The 19,257-nt window shown below is 42.8% G+C and overlaps 1 protein-coding gene across 3 annotated transcripts in view; it reads right to left on the bottom strand.

The window, feature by feature from the left end:
- sema5ba (sema domain, seven thrombospondin repeats (type 1 and type 1-like), transmembrane domain (TM) and short cytoplasmic domain, (semaphorin) 5Ba) overlaps positions 1-17,519 on the bottom strand; it is a 221,888-nt gene extending 204,369 nt beyond the window's left edge. Inside the window, exons 1-2 of one of the 3 annotated variants that reach the window (XM_081600572.1) lie at positions 17,306-17,519; positions 17,166-17,188 (exon numbers count right to left, since the gene is read on the bottom strand). The gene's annotated coding sequence lies outside the window, so the exon portion shown is untranslated. Of the gene's footprint in view, positions 1-17,165 lie in introns of all 3 variants that reach the window. The other 2 variants (XM_081600568.1, XM_081600576.1) reach the window with 2 other exon arrangements.
- Positions 17,520-19,257: the final 1,738 nt, after the last annotated feature.

Here is a 19,257-nt window from a genome sequence, read left to right as displayed (position 1 = left end):
TGTTCACATAAGTATCTTAGACTTTTATTCACCAGGCAAAGTAGCCTGACAGTAACTAGATGATGCATCATGAGTCAGACTTCACATTGAGGAGAAATGTCCTAGCTTTTAAATATTGCCAGAGGTCATGCAATGGTAAATCCGTTTTTTTATTCAGAATGTTACCATGTTGACACAATATATTTGGCTCTGGAGGAAAGCACACAGGACTCTGATGAGGAAGAGAACCTCGCAAATGTCTCATTTGTAACTTATTCTAAATGAGACGGCAACTCACACGATCCAAAGTGCAGATTGAATCGTTTTCCCATGGGATAATATACAAATGGTTCTGCTTACAACCAAACAAAAACTGCTACCTGACCTCTGCAGGACAGAAAGATGTGTACTTTGACCCTGCTAGGACAACAGTCTCACTCTGAACATAGACAAAGTCAGAAAAATCGTTAATTTTGTGCAGCAGGACTCCCAACACTTCTTGAGAGCGTCCAGGATCCGATGTGAAGCACAAAGCTGGAATATGTCACAACTAATGTGTACACTGGAGCCATAAGACTTTGATATTTTAAGCCCCAGCACAAAAAGTGGCACATCTACCAGAAACTGCCTTTACAACCGCTACACCCAGTAGGAAAGTACTAAAATGGTTACCGTTTATAGGAAGATGTCGCTTCAACTGCAGTTTTGTGCCGACATGACAAAAGTATTCATGTTCTACACATAAAAAAATGATGGCAATTTTATAGCAATGGCAAAAAAGTAGACCTATTTCTCACCTTTATTAAAAAATTTGGTCATTTTACTTTGTGTTCCTCCACACGAACTACGGATATGCTTGCATTACCTGAGCGCGTCTAATAGCCATTGTTCTGAATTTTATTAAAACTGACATAAAGTTTTTATCTTCCATAAACTCTTTTTTTCTTTTGCCTGCAGTCTAAAAGCCATTAGCGTGAGCCGCAGGAAACGCATACTTCTCCTGTTTTCTGCTCACAGTTCCCAGAGAGCATCATCATTCACTCGCACCAAAATGAGAAGTGAGAGAGGTGTGCGGAAAATGAGAGAGCAGCATGAATCTAAATAACACACACAGAGGCCCCGTCTGACCCCTTGGTAATTGCCAGCGCCTGCGCATCGATGTGACAAAAGTATTCATCTATCCGTCTTGATCATCCGGCCAGGTGTTCTTGAACCCAACAACCCGGTGTAGGTTAATCAGATAAATAAAACCCAGAGAGTTACGTTCAAGATTAATTTGGTGCTGCTGAGAGGAGCCAGGCGGCTCTGCGCTCAGTTACAGTCGAAGAAGCTACAGACACGATAAGCAAGACTGGGAGCTTCCTCTGTTCTTGATGCCGTTTCTTTAGGTTTTTTCTTTAGTGAGGAGCGAGACGTATTTCTTTACATATGGATTATTGTATATGAATATAAACATGGAAGTATGCTAAACTTATCTGATGCTACATCCCCAAACTCCATCTAAGTACGTTCAAATTCAGTAGATTGGAATATTATTGAAAAACTTAATTTATTTCTTCAACTCAGTTCAATAAGTGAAATACATTACACAGATTATTCTTACCTGCTTGAAAGACTGCTGTGTTCAAAAGGTATCTTTGATTTGACAGACAAACTTCACTGGAGCGCAGTTCATGGAATATGACCACGTATTTCTCCCTCTACATATAAACAGGTTATCTGTCTGTTTAGAGGACATGACCACAAATACACCGTGCTATAATGATGCTTCTTGGCAGCAGGTCCTGTAACTCCAGTAAAGGTAGAACACAAAATTAATTAAAAATATAGAGAAAACTCGCAGGATCATTTCTTTCCATCTGCAAGAGAAATACAGCCTTCGAGACCATTTGTTTTCCAGCAAAACAATGAACTGAAGCATCTATATGTAGAAATGGTTCGAAGAAGACAACGTTGAAGTTCTGGAGTGGCCCAGTCAAAGCACAGGTCTCAGTCCGACAGAGATTTCGTGGCAGGACGTGGAAAGGGCTGTTCACGGTTGATCCACGCGCGATCCAACAGAGCTTGAACAGTTTTGGCAAGAATGAAGTAAAAATAATTGAAACCTGTTAGGATTTTGGTGCCGCCATTTAAAGAAAAGAAAAGAGAACACAACATCCAAAAGAAGCTTGACAAATCAGTCAAGTTTTTCCTAATCCATCTCCATCTCTGCAGCAGAGAGAGCAAGTTTTGCCAATGTTTTTTACCATTTAGTGAAACACTATATGTTGAGAACCACTACTGGGACTCGAGCCACAGTTTTACAAAGGAGCTATTGCTGACCGTGGGGTCTGATGAATGGGGCCGCCAGCCAAGACTAGCGAGAGCAGTCGGCTGTGAGCCGGGCCACGCATTCCCTCTGAAATCAGACTTCCAGCGGCTGATTTACATGCAGCTGAAAAGTGTCTCTTTTCAACCTCGCTCAAAGTATCCGTGGACCTAAGAGGACGAGAAGACCCCCGGGCAGACCCGTCCGTGTGAAAAGGACGGACAGGTGTGGAAAAATGGCAAGGTAACATGAGTGAATGAATTCAAAAAGTAATCAATGTATTATGTGGCTGCTCATTCATCAAGAATTGACAGATTTTTAAAGCAGCACCAGGTCGTCTGTAGCTGCATTACCATTGACCACAAAATTGAAGATGGGAAAATAAAGCCAGTTTTGAACCTTTTTTGATAAAAAATGATGAGGTGGGGTTTTTTTAGCCGTTTCGAAATCGGTATAATTCACAGAACTCCGGTGGAAACACTTCTTTTCGCATCACAGCAGTTTGTCTACAGCAGGGGTCACCAACTCCAGTCCTCAAGGGCTACCGTCCTGCAACTTTTAGATTCACCTCTGCTCCAAAATGTCTGAATTTCCTCACCAGCATTCATTCCTCTCTGCAATAGGCTGGAAATGAGCAGTTTATTTGATCCAGGTGTGTTTGAGCAGAGACACATCTAAAAGTTGCAGGACGGTAGCCCTCGAGGACTGGAGTTGGTGACCCCTGGTCTACAGCAACAAAGTGCTTATTTGTGGGCACTGGCCTCATTGGACGATGCGTTTGACGAAGTGTTTGTCATTTGAAAGTTTTCAATCCGAGGCTCTTCTGTAAAATCGCCGTGTAGAGCCCAAAACGCCGCAAATGTAGTCCTTGTAAGTATCTTCTCTTATGCCGGATGAGCGCTAGCGCTGTGGCTGAAATAGGAATACATCTAATGTAAGTGTTTACATTATCCACGATTTTTAATTATTTGGAAACTTGTTCACCCATGATATTAACTCCACTCCTTACTTAAGGGAAACACCACAATTGAGAATTTGTGTTTTTGTCCCCAACGTTATTAGAATATAGAAAAAAGTTTTACACACATTTGTAACGGAAACGCAGCTTGTACTCTTATCAACATATAACAGGGATGAGGGTCAGGCCATGGAAACAACAACAAAAATCATTCATAGATTTTGGAAGAAGATTCTAGAAAGAAAAAAAGCTTCTCTCTATGCAACACGGTGCCTGAACCAAGGCTCCTTTCAGCTGCTGCGTTATGGAGGGAAGGGAGGGAAAGTGCAGTGATGTTTGTTAGCACAAAGTGAGTTCCAGGTGCAAAGCAGGAACGCAGAAAAAGGTGCTGCAGCGAAGCTTTGAGGCTATTTCTATCCATCACAGTCAGATTAAGGTGTGTGCGCAACTGTATTTGCAACATAAATATAATAGGTGGTATTTATGACGTGAATACCAAAGCCCTCAATCATCTAATCCCAAGTCTGTAAATATCAGCCTCCCTGCATCAGTGTGAGTGTTGGAATGAGAGTGTCGCACTTGGCTGCTTATCTCCGTCATGCAGATGTTTGGCCCCTGGTCTTCCATCACTCTGCTTCCTTGTTAACAGGCTGCAAGCTAACCGGAGTGTCACGTATGACACATATTGCCGGCTCCTCTTCTCCCCCTTCCGGTACGAACCACTTGTTTGAAGTTCCAGTACTTCCCCATTTACACCACAGGAGAAAAAATAAATAAAACGCTGACGCAAATATTTTTGCTTCTCATCAGCCGGGTGTAGAGGATTGATTTTCAGGCGACACACAGGTGAATCTCATTTCCTCTTTGGCCTAATAAAAAAAATAAAAAAATTTAATATACTCCTGTTTTAATCCACCAAGTCGGAGAAGTAATAGATTTTTTTTTTCATAATAAATTTAAAAAAAAGAAAAAAACTTATTTCCACTTTCCTCTTTCCGGTGGGAAGACGGTGACTCGCGGGCCTCAGAGAGCCGACCGTCTCTGTTTTCGCCAGGACATTAATCACTGTCACGCTCCTCTCTTCTCTTTCCGTGTCTGCCTGAGTCTGAAATAGACCCTCCGCCTCGCCTCGCCTCCCCTCCTACCACCCCCACCCCCACACCCCGCTCCGCCCCGGCCGAGAACCACCTTCATCGCCATAGCAACCAAAGCCAACCCGCAAAGCCAACCCGAGCGGAGCCGTGGAGGTAGTGGGGCACAAAAAATGTGTTAACAATCGAACTCTTGCCGCTTGACGACGCAGGACCCGACGCGTCATCGCTCCTGTTGCACGCCGCCGGACCTGCTTGTCAGGCTTGTCAGTCGTGAAAGATAGCACAATCTTTTGCACATTGGACCCCCAGCTGATCCCCGCCATGTCAAAAAAAAAAAAAAAGAAAAGACAAAGTTCCTATTCTTAAGCCTCCAGAGTAAGACATTAATTATGTTCTCGATGTGTACCACCCCTTGAGCTGGTAATTAAGGCTATTCTTACAGCGGCCTCGGCTACAACTCTCAAGACCAAAAATGAGCCTCTTAACGAGTAACATGAATCACAAAGCCGCCATTTTGGCAAAGAAAGAGCCGATTCCCCCCACCGGTTCTTTGGCTCGACAGCAAGAGTGTTCTGGCAAGAGGCAGAGGGAAAAGGTCAACGCATGCAGCGGAGCGATCCCTCCCGGACGACTGGCAGGTTAAGCCCGAGCGCAGCTTGGTGCTGCTCGCTGGCACCCGGGTCAAACTAGAGAAAAGAACGAGAGCAGACAATAAATAATAAGCCGGTTTGATTGCTTGAGAAATACTGAGACGTTTCTTTTTTTTTTGACATCTGATACGGGGAGCTACGTCTTCAGCTGTCACACAAAATAATATCTGTTCTCCGTTATTGCCTCTGTTCTGTCACTGGAATGGAATGTTGTCATTTTGAGTGTCAGCAAGATATATATATATATATTTATTTATATATTTAATCTGAAAGCCTCTGAACCAAAAGAACCCCATCTCGGTCCTGGCACATTTCTTCCCGATGTTATGCTGCGGATATGAAAGGCTGTATTTTCTCCCATTAGGACCTAAAGCTCCCTTTAAAAGCATTCTAAAGACTTCCCTGTGTCTGAAAATACCCCCTACTAATGGAATGCGTCTGAAAAAATCCTGACAGAATTGTCACCCTTAAGCCTTTATTTCTTCGCCCCGTGATGCAAACAAAAACGCAGACGGGGTTTCAAATTGTTTCCTTTTACTGAAGGCGCAGCTAAAGCTTTGATTCGTTCGGACGATGTCGTACGTGTTGTCAAAAACCCATTTTTAAAATGATGCTGCCAGATGACAGAACCTGCCGCTGGGGCGAGGCGACTTGAGGAGTGGCTGTGATTTTGTTCCGTCAGAAGCCATCTGTAACTACATGCTTGTTTGGTGTTTTTTTTTTAAATATGCAAAAACACGCAAGAGTCGCTGTAAACGCAATTGTAGTTGTTGGCATGAGGTGAAATGATTCCAAGTCGGCAGCAGGAAAAAAAAACTGATTCTACGTTTTCTGAGCTCCTAGTTGAGCCTGGCGAACGCCAAGGTCATCCAGGAACACCGATTTTGTTCGGCTGTGCAGTTTTACCTTTATTAGCTTTTTTCTTTTGCATTTAACTTGTTTTACGTTGGTGTACAGCGCCTTGGTCCTACCGGTGTTGTTTTAAGTGCGCTCTATACATAAATTGACTTTGACAGAACGTACAGAGGTCAGGGGCATCCTGTAAATGCCGCCACTCTGTTGAAAAATAAAAGCGATCGATTCGAATTACAATGAAGTCTGTCAGGAGAGAAAGTAACCGCAGAAAATGCATTTCTCTTCTAAACGCAGACAAAACGGCCTTCTTTCCTCAAATTGTAACCAAGATGAAAACAGAAGACACACAACAGTAGTCGAAGCAGCCAGGTTAACTTCCCACTGTTATTGAGTCTTATGCACTTGCAGCTGCTCTGCTGCAGCTTCCCTTTGTGGATCTCAGTTAAATCTCTGTGTAAATTCTGAATTAATGCCGCTGTAATCCTCTTTCTCGCTATCTTGACCGCAGGTTGTCATTCTGCTGTAATTCTGACCTCTGGGCCTGTGTTCACTTCACTACGCTGCTCTGACAAGGCGACCTCAGGCCAATGTTCAGCTGTTTCCATATCAATTTCTGCATAATTTCATCCTGTTCTTCTTTTTTCTTCCAAATCCAAGAGCCGTACACCAGGGGCAAACATACTGAGAAGAGATACATTGTTAAAATAAGGGTTTTGAAAGGAGAACGATCACACTTAACCATATCAAACAAATTGCTCGTAAACTCGCAGAGTTTCAGAAAATATGCTCGTTTTTACAAAGAGCGGTCCCTGTTAACACGATGCCAAGTACACGCAGTCAGAAGAGCGAACACAGCAGCGAGCATAAGCTCATAAATAGTTCTTGTGAAAACAGTGTGGTAACCGAGAGATGTAATTATGCGCAACTCGCACTCCTTGAGATGCAAGGTTAGTCCTTTCATAAGACGAAGAGGAGAGAACATTTCCAGGCTCTTTGTTTCTACCAGGCAAGAAGGAGAATACGAGAAGATGACAATAAGCGCTGCAGTCACAGAGCAGTACTGCGCATTTAAAATTGTTGGTTTTGTGTTTGGCTCTGACTGGCTTGTGAAAGTCACGCATTTTCTAAATCTTACATTTTTTGTGAATTATACGTTGGCTGAGATCAATTCATTGATTGTTAAAGAAGAGTTAGCTTAGTCTGCGTAGTTTCTCACAAATACTCCTTATAAGTTAGAGAGACCAATTCATATTTTCAGGACTATGGGACGAAGTCGGAGTATCTGGAGAGAACCCACATAAGCACAGGGAGAACGAGCAAACACAGAAAGAGTTGGGATTTGAGCCCAGCACCATCTTAGCAACTGTTACATTGTTGGCTTATGCATTCCAAGCATTATGTACTTGCATTTTTGGACGCTAATGTAAGATTTAGCCAGCTGGACAGAGTCTGACAGCAGCAGATGCTCCCATGTACGCCGGTTCCCAAAATGCTAAAGGTCGCAGAGTGTTGGGAACAAATGAGAAAGAAAAAAACCGACATTATCAAGGAACTGATTTCTTTTACTAACTTAAACACAATCAGGTATTTAAACTGACAGTTCTTCATCGGCTGCTTGTACATTTTTCTGCTGTGTTATTGTCCAAGCCAAAATCTGGGTGAGGCGCAACTGCTCTGAAGCACATTGAGTGTAAAATCATTCGAACAATGCTACTAATCCAAACCTTGGCACGTGGCTGTCCAATTATACGTGTTACAGGAGCGGAGAGGAGAGGCCAGCTGCCTGGTTTTGCTAACCGCTGCTACCCAAGCCTATCAATAAACGACAGAGCATCCAGGACCACACGTATTCACAGCTGTAAACACAAACATTCAAATAAACAGCCACATTCACCAGAACCAGACTGTTGACCAGCAGAGATCCATGTGCTGCGCCGCTCTCTAATGAGCCAGCTATGTCACCAGAGGCAGCTAATCACAATCTGACTCTGGAAACAACAGCCAGGCTGATGAAACTTTAGCACGTTGGCAACCCTTCTCAAATTTGTCTAATAGCCTTCAAAACCTCTTGCACTGACGCAGCTTTATGGCAGGATGAAGACGTTTTTAAGGTCGCTCTGCTTATTTTCAGAGCATGAATTCATAACTGGATAAGTGCCCCAGGAGTTTCGAGTGTACCTGCCTCCAGTCCCGGTTTGAAGGGCTTACAACAAACCTATTATTACAAACTGAGTTATTCTGTGCGGAAGAGACAGGGCCATTTCAGAGAACGTCTGTGGTAAAATTAAACCCTATTCCACAAGGAGATCTTTTTTCTTTCTTCTTAAAGTAGCATACAGAACAGTAATAAGGCAGCAAATCCTTGAGAAGAATGCTTGAGGATTCAATGCAACCGTACAACAGCAGTCCTTTTTCTATTAATGTTGAGTGTATTAAAGAAAAACTACGTCGATGTAAAAGGAAAGCTTTCTTGTGCTTTTGAAAATTATATTAGCCGTCTACCTGCGATCATGTGGATAGTCTTTACCTGGTTATAACCTACCAGTTCCCTGAAAAACTTATGCATTACATCTCAAAGTGACAGGGCGGTTTAACTAGATGTCTAAATAAATCAATGAGGAAAAACAAAACACTGTTTCCAGACCTGAACAAGATTACTATGGGAAATTTGGCAGTACAGTTTCAAAAAGCTCTTTTTGCCGCCTACAGTAAATAAAAACCAAAATGAGGGGAATGCGTTTTGACACATCTGTGCTCCCCGTTCAAACAAAATTTAGACTTGGAGACAACTTTAAAGCTCTTCTGGTGGCTCCAAATAAAAAATGTAAGGATTCCTTAACTATTTATTGTGAAAAGGTGATCCCTCTGGCAGTAATAATCACAAGACTAATATGGATTCATGGTAGAAGTAAAACCCGCATCCACAGCTCTCATCACCTCTGAAAACATCTATGCTCATTTTCCTTTACTGATGTCTACGATTAAGTATTGATCGATTCGGTTGGGTAGAACGATGGTGCAGCTGATCAGGAACGGACAGGTTTTTGCTTGGCTGACAGGTGAATGTTAGACTAAAACACAAAAAATCGGATTATTTTCCATCTGTGAACACACCGTATCAAGACTCCTAACCACAAACCACATTGGTAAACCTGTTGTGATGAGATAAGTGGGGGTTTAAAACTCCTTAAAATGTTGCACAACTTAAGTCATCCTGCAATGACATGTAGGAACACAAGGTTACAGGAAAGAAGGAGAATGTTCCGGTGTTCTGTTGTATATGTCATGTTATTATTAATCTATCCAAGGTTATCCAGAAGCCGTACATTTGGTTACAGATTTAGCTCCTGACGGAAGAGAGCTCTTTAGAGTTACAACCACAACGTGTCACAGTTAACTAGAACTTATGTTAGCTTTTACCGGATCTCAACCCAGTTTAACACCTGTGGTAGATTAATGACAGGCGTTTTAGGCATACCTTCCCCAAGCCAACACTGGTTTCTAGAATCAATGACAAAAACCAGAGAAGCTGTTATGGCATCCCATCGTCACTCTGCCAGTCCCTTGATTTTGTGCTGTTTGTCTTATTAGCTTTCTGAAGATATGTCACCATTAGGACAAGTGAAAATGCCTCTGTCTCAATCCCATTCATTGATACGGGAAACTGCTCGATTTAATCCAGCCTTGAAAACCAAAGAAATCAACCTTCTTCAACAAGGCAATTGTTGAATCTCAGTAGATGCTCATCTTCCTTAAATATCCTCAGTGACTTCTAACGTGAAAAAGAGCACTCCAATGTCTTTAAAACTATCTATTAGCCCATAGAGCCCAAAGAAACCCGCAGTAAAGGGGTATTCTAGCAGCGGAACGAGAACAATGTTCCCACCGTCCCCACAATGAGCACAACACCCATCTTCCAACCCAATCCTCCGGGTCACATCAAGCTTTGAATAAGTTCCCTTCCTAAAGCTTCTGGGGGTTTCAGCCGTGCATCCAGAGCATCAATGGAAACAGTGTGTACCCCCAGCCGCCCCCACCGCCACCCCTACAATGGCCAAATCAACTGTGGGAGCACTTTCTTTTCCTTTCGCCCTTCTTTTATTCTCATCCTGCTCAGACCATGCCAAGGTTCAACAGAGGAGGGACGGGAGAAGGAAAAAGAAAAAAAAAAAAAGGCGCATGCCTTCACGTCCGCTGCGCATGCACACAAAGGGGGTGACAAAAAAATCCTCAGATTGCTCAGACATGCACGCATGCGTACATGCACGTGTGCGCACCTCGAATAAAAGCGAGAGACAGAAATCACTGAAATGATTAAGTTCAAGTTAAAGGGTGCCCTTCTGCAAATAATCGTCCAAAATTCCTCACCGGGGTTTTGCTTGTTCGGACACTAAAATCATCTGTATATGAAAGGGGATGCCCCACAATTTGGCTGCACTATGACGTCTTTGGAGTTTTTTGTGTCGTCCCTATTCAGACAGACCCTACTGTTGCATAAATTTGCAAGCTTAAAAGGCTCAACCCAGCTTGTCTTATACCCTAAGTAGTGCATTCCACTCTAGCCTATACCTTTTCTTTGTGCAGCCGCGCGGATAGCGACCAAGGATAAATGGAAGTGAAACAAACACGATGATGTCGACGTGACAAATTGAGACTGCTCGGTCGGATCAAGCGTTAATTAGTGGCGTTGCAGACAGAATGCGGGAACGCTCGCTTCCATATCAGATTTCACAGACAGCGAGGTTGTGTGTCGGAGCAGACTAAGGCCAGGTTACAGACAGAGGGAGGCCTGTGAGTGAAGGCCTCTGCGTTCAGGAACAATGAGATCCTGGGAGGCTGACGGGACTCAGACAGACAGGGTGGAATTATTCATTTCAACGCTCCAGCTCAGACCACCGGCTTCCCGCTTTAATTGTCCTCTAATTACGAGCCGCACTTTCTCCCTCAGTGCCCAAAGATCAAAAGATCACGCACGCATTTTCATCTGGTTGTTGTTAAGGTGAGCCACAGCCTACGGGTTCTCTACTGACAGCAAAACTGGCCACGGGCCGCTACAAAATGCAGCAAAATAAAATGCCAAATCCAAGAGCGAATGTTCCTCCACAAGTCGGCAAACAGCCGAGGAGTGATTTCATTTTGAATAAAGCAAGGGGAGCTCAGGTACAGGACCTCAATCAGGTTTTGGAGTGCGTGCGAATTGAAAATGGCGACATTTGTGTCAGCGCTGTGGGACAACATAATCACATTCAGGTGACGCGGCTCTGCATTCCCGCTGTAAAGAACAGGAGGATATTGAGGTGAGAAGCTGCCGTCTCAAATCATAGCGCCCGAAGCTATGATTTCAGATCTGGTGTCATATTTACATAAGAGTGAGCAACACACCCTTCGATGTTGTCCTGAATACACAGGGCGACTTTCAAGAGACGCCTTGCTCTGTGTGCATCTTCCTTCTCCTTAAATGCCTGAAACAAAAGAGGAGGACGTCTACATCATAACTAATTACCATCCCCCTTGGGTAAAACCACACTAAAGTGCTAAAAGACAAAAAAGTATTCACATCCATAAGGTTTTCCACAGGTGTCATAACACAAGAGAGTAGCTTAAAGCAGGGTTTGATTATGAACAGCTATTCTAAGCTTCAGACATCTCATCGACCTTTGTTCAGGACACGAATAAGAGTATGGCACAACCGAGCCTCACCATCGTCTTCCTATGCTATTCCGCTCGATTCAAATCTCGCTTACACTTCCATCTGTGCTTTCTTCTATTCACTTGGATTCCTCCAGCAGAATTTGAACCGAAGGAGAAGTTGTAAACAATAATGTCGATTTTGTGTGCCGTTTTTGAATTGTGGTCTTAGTAATATTGGCAGTGGAAGTGAATGGAGCCATTTAGTCCATGTTGGCCATGCTTTCAAATTTTGAATTAACATTAATAGCAGTCTTTTTCGGCTCTGCACTTCTGTCTTTGCAGTGGAGGATGGTTGTTTACAATTTCCGGTAAGATTCATTGGGTCAAACTACATAAGTCAAGGGCAAATGTTAGCGATTGGATAAAATTTAAAACCTAAACAGAGTTCAGGCATCTAGCAAGCAATCATTTCTCCATAGTCGAAATCCCGGACCCTCTCTGTGAAGCAAATAGCATAGGACCAGGGACTGGCCTAGGTCTGTTGCCAGTCTAGGTCTGACATCTTGGCAAGACATGGCCGTCCCCCTAACCCAGGAAGTTGAATAGAGAGAGCATTAATCAAATGCAGCCATGTGGTCCATGGCAACTATCGAGATCCATTGCTCAAGTGGTAAATCATCGATCCTCCACAAATCTGCTTTCTATCACAGAAAACTAACATGGTACATCACATTCAACACACCATTCCCACTGCAAAAATGGTGGAGGGGATTCTTTTCTTTCAGCAGGCACAAGAAACCAAATCAGAGTTAGCCTAGCTAACCTTCCTATCTGAAATACCACTCGATTCCCAGCTCCCTTCAGTGTATCCTCTGGGATTTCTTCCACTGAACTCCATTTCTTTATAGGGTTGTAATTTGGCAATGAGAGGGAAAAGAAGTAACGAAGCCATTCAGTCTGTGTTGGCCACGTCAACAAATACTGAGCAATTAGGAATGTATGAGTGATTTTATTGCTGGCAAAGGTGATGTGGGGCAACTCCCTGTGCGGTTGTTTACATTTCCATTAGCAATGGGGTAAAATGTAAAACTTTGCAATTGTTTCTCAATAGACAAGGGTCCAGAACCTCTGTATGAAGTTAAGCATAGGACACGGGGCTGGTTTTTATTAGGCTGGGTCAGAGTCAATGGAAAGAAGCTCGGAACTGACTAAGACAAGGCAATCCTGGAGCAGAACCTGTTACACGTGATTTGAAAATGGCCTGGAAATGAAACCTCTAGCAGAGCAATGACCCAAAACATACAGTCAAAGCTCCTGGCCAATGGGTTATATCGAAGTATATGGCTGTGTTGGAATGCCCCTATTAGATTCAGGACTTAGGTACTGAATCTACGATCTTTTCACATGCGCTCTGTATTAAATCTGACTGAGCTTGAGCTATTTTGCCAAGAAGAATTGGCAGATATTCCTGTCTCTAGGTGACCAAATCTGGTAGAGTCACACCCCGAAAGACTTGCAGCTGTAACCACATCATGTAGCGATTCCGCAAAGTATCGACTTCCAGCCAGCATAATGATTTGTCCCTAACAACCAAAGAAAAAAAAAGTAAAGTCTGGTCCACTTGAGAGGCAGCAGATGTTCTGAAAAACCGATTTGACATAGATAACAGGTTTCCAAATAGCTTGAGAAATGCCATGCTGTAAAAACGGTCTGCTTCAACTTTCTGACTCACTTTGGCTCAGCGGGTGGGAAAAGCTACACCTGAAGATAACAAAAGAAGTCACTCCATGCTGGGATGAAACATTGTTTTTCCCTCGAATTTCTCAATGCGCTCGTGAGAACTGTTGATAAAAGCCGGTGAGAGGAAATTACACAAAGAGCGTGGCACTAGACTAGACTTAATCATGCCTCTTATCGGCATCCGTCTGTTATCTCTTTAGACAGACAGATTCACTCCAACACCCACACGCTTTGTGGAGGTCAGACCGTACTCCTCCTTTTGTTTTCAGGGTAATTTCAGATGAACGAGAAGCCAGATCAAGTTCTCCTAGCATTAAACTTTCATAGCCGTTTGTCCCTCTCAAATTGTGCCCGACAACAGAAAACAATTCGAATGGCACGGTTTACAAACGCATCATTAAATTTCGGGTAAAGAGGCCGCTGCCTCGTCTATTTGACGCTTATCATATTTGTTAATGGGGATGAATTATTCATGCCGGCATCAGATAACACGCAGATACAGGCTCCTGTGTGTCATTGAAACTAAACGATCTCACATGCTGTACAGCAGGGACAAAGAGAACCGGGAAGAAGGTGAAAATAAGAGAAAGAAGTAGTCCAGGAGGCTGAGAAAGGGGAGAATGTTGGAATGTTTTTGGGGGCACTGGTTTGGTACCCCAACTCACCACCTACCCACCCACCCTCCTGGCCCGGACCTGTCAAGAGACCCTCATAAGTTCATCAAAGATGAAAACCTCTTTTCCATTTGAAAGGACGGAACCGGGAAACTAAAGGAGGCTCCTCGGCTTACAAAGGCGTTAATCATCCATAGGACAAGCATGTGGGTCTGACAAAACCAGGAAGGAATAAATGAATATCAATCAAAAGTTGCGGGGGGATATATATATATATATATACATATATATATATATGGCATTCATCACACGTGTTGACGAACGAACAAAGCAACAAAAACCGAAGTCAAGCCAACTCCACAGGGTACAGATGAGGCTGTTAAAATGTCTGGCTGAATATGCATGAGGTCGGGATAACGATATGATTTGTCACTAAGTCAAGATTAATTGATTGATTTCATGCCACGGAATACTTTTCTCTGTGCGCTTCTGAAAAGCACGGTGGTTTCAAAGCACAACGGGGTTGCTGCCAAAGGATTTTCAAAGGGGTTGAGTCACTAACGGCTTGGGAAACCCCAAAATGCAAAAGGCCAGAGCAGAATGCAATGAGTCTGATGATGCTGTCGTCGGAGATTTAAAGCTATACGAGCCAGAATTTCCTGAAAAATGTATCAAATTCACTTTTATATTTCAATTTTAATCCACGGGGGGGAACTATTGTAAGTTTTCTTTTATGCTTTACTATGTTATCATTATTTAATCTAGATTCAAAGAAGATCCGAGAAACACATCTGTCTGGTAATATCACACGAGGAATAAAGCAGCTGATTAATGTTCTTTTTAGATTGGCCATCTGTGTTTTTCTGTTAGTTTTTGTCTCTTAGATCTCAACTTCCTTCCATACTCCTACTTCAAACATGTACTGAGAGTCAGATTTGAAAGCACAGTGAGCAGTAGGGTTAGGGTTGGGGTCAGCCTTAGCCCAGGGAAAATTTGGTAAACAAATAAAACACACAGAAGCAGCTTGTTAAGACGAGCAGAACAGACTGGAGTGGAACTATTAGCGTTTCAGAATCTGTCAAAAGTTGCTCATCGGCTGTAAGTTTGAGTAATTCCTGCCGATCAGCTCGATTTCTTGCATCTCTGTGATGGCATTGATTCAAATACAAGCAAACCAGAATTAGCAGGGTTAAGTCTGTTTTTTTTTGTTTTTTTTAAAATTAATTTTGAGAACTTTGTATAACTTGCTGTTCGTACATCTGAAATCTTCCCAAAGTGGTGACAGTAAATAATCCCCCTCCCCCACTCTATTCTTTCTTACCCAGCTACGTTACCTTTAAATGCTGTCTTTCACGAAAGACAAATGAGCAGAAATAAAAACGAAGAGATGATGTTGTGACGGCCAGCAAAACTACAGGGGGCCAACCGCCCTCCCAGCCCCCTTTTGGCGCCATTAAGCAATTAATCCAAAGCACAAACTTGTCAACCTTTGCCAACACAAACTCCTGCCATGCTTGGTCGGATTTTGAAGCTGTTTTACTCCTAGTGAATGCAGCGTCAATTTGTGATGTTGACGCCGAACAACAGCATTTCAATGAAATTCTGCGCACGACGCAGTTCGCCAGACACAAATCTGCTACCCTAAGCAGTCCTGAGCCACTGTCCTGACGTGTATATAAATAAAAGAAAGTTGTTTGGTTCTTGTGGCAGGACTGAGTGTGATATTTTCAGCACTGAAGACAGGCAGGAAATGGAGCAAATCTGTCTAAGAGCCAATGGCAGATAAAAGCTTGTTCAAAGGTGCTTGAAATGTAAGCACTTTAGACGGGAAAAGTCACCCAAGCAATCGTCCATGAAAGCAACCAACATTATAAATGTCTTTATTCATTTGTTGGACCTTTGCTCCACCACATTGGAGCCTTTTTTTTTCTTCCCGTTTCTGTGCCAGTGAACTTCACCTGGTAAGGTGCAGCACAGTACCGCTCAACACTGCCCTCTGTCGGGGCTTTAGGGAAAAGCTCCAAAGATTCAACTCCTCAGTAATCAGCTTAAAAAAAAACCATGCCAGGAGAGCTTCTAATGCCTTTTTCTTTTCACGTGCAACCTTTCTTTTTGTCGTATCATTTGCAGTCCAGGTCGATCTCTCCCTGTTGGACATTTATCCTCGTTTAAGAATTCGAGATTAAGCGAATCTGGACTGGATCAAGGAGAAACGGGAGAAGCAATCCATCCCAAGTGACAAGCTCATGAATACAGACTTTCTGGGCTCAAGTACAAGCGATATCAGCCTCGAAGGTGATTGTAAATTATATATATATATATATATATATATATATATATATATATATATATATAATTTTTTCTTTTTCTGAGGGTCAAATGTGAAACACGTGTAACGCTTCTGCACATCCCGCGTGTAAAAGCTGCTTATGTAGACAATGAAAGCCACCAGATACAATTTACCATGCCTTAATTGTATTAGAAAACAACGAAGACGTGAGTCAAACGGGAGTTTTGATTTTTGTTTGACAGTTTTTGCCGCAAATTAAGCTTCAGCCACATACACACACACACACGCACACACACACACACACGCACGCACACACAAATCTCTGCGCAATTGATTTTTTTTTTCTTTAGCCCTGTTCCTAAACTGCTATTCTCAGTGGACTTCAGGAGCACAAAGTAAGTTTGAGACAGTGCTACTGTTGGGCAGGCTGAGGCAGCTCCTGCAGCCCACAAATGCGCCTCTGATCCTGGGATGAAACGTGAGTGGAAAGTAAAACTGGCCTGGCATAAGAAAAAAAAAGAAAAAAAGAAGAAATTAAAAAAAAAAAAACCTTCCCTTAACAACACCTTGACATAGAGGAACGGACAAAAAAAACGTTTAAGCCTAAATAAAGAAAGTGAGGAAATGTTGTAGAAAGTGTTTGCCGATTTTGTTTTATTAATAACAAAAAGAGCACAAAAAAAACCTAATTATGCACATGGTATTGTGTTGAGGGAGAGGAGAGGGGGGAATTGGTCCCGAGAGAGACGGACCCCTCCGCATGCCTGAATAGGCTCCAAAGTGGCCACACCATTACTGATTGTGTGGGTGGTGTGCAGGCAATAAGCGGCTTGTTTACTGTGTAAATAATAATAAGAAAAACAATGACTCAATGTCAGATTACATTATTTTCGCTGCTGAATGCAAAACTGATGCAGAATCCGACCTGAAAACTGAGCAACCACACACCCGAAAAAGTGCTTCGCTTTTCTCATCCCAGACATTCTTTGCAACAAGAAAACAAAAGAAAAGTGGTGTTTTTTTTGGTTTTTTGTTTCCCCTCTTACCTCTAAATGCGGGTTGTATTCCTCTGGACCATGAAAAAAAAAAGCCAATCGGTTGAAAATACCAAAAAATAAAAAATAATAAAAACAAACAACAAGGGCAGGGGGGGTTGATGGGAGGGGGGGCGTAAAAGATCTCGTACTTTTCTGCAGCGGAGCCAGAATAGAAGCAGGTTCTACGTGTTGTTTCCTCAGCCAGTGCGCGTTCCTCTCCGAGAGACCTGCAGCCGACAACTGCGCTCTCTGCTCCTCCGCCGGGCGATACCACCGGGCTGAAGAGGGGAGGGGGAGGCGGGCAGAGGAGACGAGAGGCGAGAGAACCGGGGGACAGAGAAGAAAAGGAGGGAGGAGGCTGTGAGAGGGAGTGGAGAGAGAGGAGAGAGAGAGAGAGAGAGAGAGAGAGAGAGAGATGGGGCCGACTTGCAGGCGAGGTGGGGAGGAAAGACGCGAGTAACCTGCGAGAGCTGGAGGTGTGTGTGTGTGTGTGTGTGTGTGTGTGTGTGTGTGTGTGTGTGTGTGTGTGTGTGTGTGTGTGAGTGATGCTCGCTGCGGATCAGAATGAAGAGCGCCCGGGGCTTCTGGGGAAACGATTTGGCCCCTGCATGTTGGTCGCTGGGGGTGTGGTGGTGGTGGGGGGTCCGCTGGAGCCTGTACCTGCCGTACCTGCGGTACCTGCGGTGTCTGTGCTGAGTGGTGGTGGTAACCAGTTGAACTCCCTGGGTATCAGGGAACCTTTAACAACAAACACAAGTTTGGTCTCATCTGCGCAGATGCCAACTAGAAAGTGGATCTGTTTTAGTCAGTTCTGTTCTATTCTAATCTGGACATTTAAAAAAAAAAAAGATGACAAATTTTGAATTTGTCCCAGAAGTTATAGCGATAAAAAACCCCCAATAATATTGTGATTTTGATACCATTTTCAAGTAATGATATGTCATAACAATAGAAAAACACATTCTCAAACATCAATAATAAACTTTAATTCCCAATGAAGATTGAACAATGAAATTGGAAGACATCTTAAATATGCAAAATAAATAAGCAAAACAACAGAAACGACAAATAAAATGAATGATTAAGTCTCTGTAAACAAAGCCATCCTTCAAAAAACAGCGCTAGTAAGAAGACGGAAGACTGTTGTACAGCTTTAAGAGAGGGAGAAAAGAGCAAAACGATAAATCATGCAAACGGAAATTATTGACCTTGTTTTCATTTATTTATTTAAATGATTTATTATTTATTGCTTGACATTGTTGCACCGTTTTTACTTAAATTTGCTGGATTCCTTTAAAAAACCAAGCTTCTGAGACTAGGCCGTACATTTCCAACCATGCAGACGCCAGAGCACTGACTCTTAAGTTTAGCTGCTTAATGATGGCTGTTCGGTATCATTGTCCTGCTGGTACGTTGACGCTACTAATCATTATGCTCTGTTCTTATAGGTCTGAAAGCAGATTATGCAGACTGGTATTAAAGAAAAGTTACCAAACAGACAGACAGACTACAATCTTTTATACAATATTCAGTCAAATTATGTTGGGAAATATAGCCATTGACACATAGACAGGTAGAAAAATAAACATCCATACATCCATCAAATTACGGTGTGTGGTAGGTGCCTATCAGCAGTGGTCACTGGACGAGTGGAAGGGTACACAGATATAGATATTCATTATATAAATTATGTCATTTACATCTATTGTAATTTTAATATTCTATTTTTTTATGACAAGTAAATTTCTAGATAGCTATCTAGCTGGCTAGCTAGATAGATAGATTTGCACTGTATACAAATCTCATCAAAAATAAAGTATATTAAAAAAAAAAGGAATGCAACCACATCAGCGTCCAGTAGAACTGCAAAAGTTGTCTGACACTCGACGGGCCTGCAGAAAAAGTGTCCTAAAGCTTCCCAGGACAGTTCTTCCAACCGTTATGAAATTCTTAGAGAATATGACTCAGCAAAGGCCCCTTGATCCATCAGCAGGTGACGCAGCAATCCTTTTGAAGAACATCAATTTTGAATTCTTCTTACGTCTGGAAATTACTTGGAAGATGTAACTGCAATTACATCTTCCAAGTAACTGCAGTTGCA

Source organism: Poecilia reticulata, chromosome 2, assembly GCF_904066995.2.
Source record: "Poecilia reticulata chromosome 2, P_reticulata-male-v2, whole genome shotgun sequence".
Classification (NCBI taxonomy): Eukaryota; Metazoa; Chordata; class Actinopteri; order Cyprinodontiformes; family Poeciliidae; genus Poecilia; species Poecilia reticulata.
The sequence above is the reverse complement of the archived record's forward strand: the minus strand, read 5'-3'. Positions and strand labels throughout refer to the sequence as shown.